At 31.4% G+C, this 2079-nt stretch overlaps 1 long non-coding RNA gene across 1 annotated transcript; it reads right to left on the minus strand.

Annotated features, from left to right (window-relative positions):
* Positions 1–1265: 1265 nt before the first annotated feature.
* Positions 1266–1779, minus strand: LOC108371142 (uncharacterized). The gene is made up of 3 exons (XR_001848718.1): positions 1699–1779; positions 1486–1605; positions 1266–1383 (listed from the first exon to the last, which is right to left on the minus strand). It is a non-coding gene; the product is annotated as an uncharacterized LOC108371142 (long non-coding RNA).
* Positions 1780–2079: the final 300 nt, after the last annotated feature.

Genomic DNA, 2079 nt, shown 5'->3' on the forward strand with positions numbered 1-2079 from the left:
TCGCGTACTTTTTTGGATACTTTTTCTATGAGAGCGAATTCTCAGAAATTAAGTTACTGGAGAGTTTCTGGCAAGTTACTGGATAATTTGTAAACAAACACATCTAATGTAGGCAATTATGTATGCAGAGTCGTTTATGTTGCCACAAGAAGCAACTAAAATTGCTGTTAGCACTTACATTTGTATATGCATATTTATGTATGTATGTATATAATTACGCATCCCAGCAAAACCAGCGTGACCAAAACTCCAACATAAACGCAAATTTTATGGTGTTACTAACACACCTGTACTAATTTTAGATTGGAGCGCCATCTACCCAATACACATAATAGGAGCGTTCCTTATCTCCCAGAAATAGTCAGAAAAAGTCCGAAGTAGTCAAATTTAGTCCAAAAAGCGTTCCTTAACTCGGAAATGACAGCAAAAATGAGAGAGCAACACTCGGTGAGAATGACTCTCATCAATCCGAAATAGTCAGAAGAATTTTTTCTGGAAAAATCCTGAAAAGTGTCAAACTCAACTGAATTTAAATTTACGGAAATTAAAGAATACGCAAAAAGTGAGAATAATCTAAAAAGTAAAAAAAGTGAATTGAAATTGGAAGGAGGCAAAAAATAATTGACATAGTAAGTGTTTATTGTGCTTGTGCTTGTGTGAATGTGTTTTGTGCATACATTTCCATTCTTATTTGACGTTAGCTTTGTTGTTGCAATTCTTTGGACTAAAAATTTGGTTTTTTGCGTTCCTTTACTTTTCCTGTTATTCTGTTTTAGTGAGCGCATTTTGCTTACGCTCTGGCATTTTGACACTTTTCAGATTTTAGTCCAAAAAGATAAGGAATGAACCTAATGACTTGAGAATAATATTTTTAAAAGCTTACAAATATAAGCGTTAAGCTTGAAAAATCCTTGAGAATCTATTAAAAAGGACAACAATTGTAGAAAAATCAAAACGGAACCTTTGTGATAATATTAATAGTGCAAGATTTCTATAAGGTTTTAAAATAAATTGTAGGATAATATTACTTGTAAGGTTTTGCCACAATTGTAAGGTAATATTACTATTTGTAAGCTTTTACAAACCATTGTACACTGAAAGAAAAGACGGGATGTTATTATTCACCATTTTATAACGTAAATTTTTAATTCATTTTCTTCTATAAATTTAAGGAAATTAAAATGTGTTTCATTTTAGTTTTCAATTCATAGGAGAAACATTTCTTGATTGTAAAGTATATATAAAATTAAGCACATTTATTTAAAGTTTTTTCACGTCTTTTGTAATTTCCACGTAGTTTAGTGCGATTTTTGGCAAATTGAAAGAAAATTCTAGTATCCTTTATTATTTGATCTTCACCAATACCGCATGATATAGCCGCATCTGTGAAATATAAAATTTCAGTTATAATTTTTGTAAATTTGTTAACATATGTATTTTTTTAATTCTTATTCGAATAGCTTTTGTTGTACTAAGATTGCGTACACTTTTTTTCGTTTCCGCCCCTTTCCAGCACAACTGTGGCAAAACTTCATCTATCAAAATTTTTTTCCAACAGTTTCTTACAAAGCTCGGTGCTTTGGCAACCACTGCAAATTCCGTCTCCTGATTCAAAAAAATAAAAAGGAAAGCATAAGTACATAAATAAATATATGTAGGTACTGCATACATGAAACCATTGCACATAGAAATACTTACAAAAGAAGAAAAAACTACGCCATTCCTTTGTAGAGTAGCTTCAAATGATAAGAATTGCTTTATTTCTTCAAAAGGTTGTGAAGGCATTACGAGGAGCTTAATTTTCGGGTTTTCTGCCCTAAACTCCTGCACCTCCTTGTGCAAACTTTGCACTTTATTAATCAACCTCAAGATCAACGGTTCGATTGCTTTAGCTACTTGGTTTGCTATTTCTGAAAAAAAAAATAAAGAAATAAAAAATTACACGGTGTTATGAAATAAAAAAAATACACGAACTGTTAAAGTGACCTTGTACCGGTCATAGAGCTGGCTGAGTAATTCACGAAACTGTTTTTAAAATTTTTCTAAGACCCTCAAATTCTGAACTTATTCTTAAAAAAC

Source organism: Rhagoletis zephyria, unplaced genomic scaffold (assembly GCF_001687245.7).
Source record: "Rhagoletis zephyria isolate East Lansing unplaced genomic scaffold, Rhagoletis_zephyria_1.1 Rzeph_scaffold_04724, whole genome shotgun sequence".
NCBI lineage: Eukaryota > Metazoa > Arthropoda > Insecta > Diptera > Tephritidae > Rhagoletis > Rhagoletis zephyria.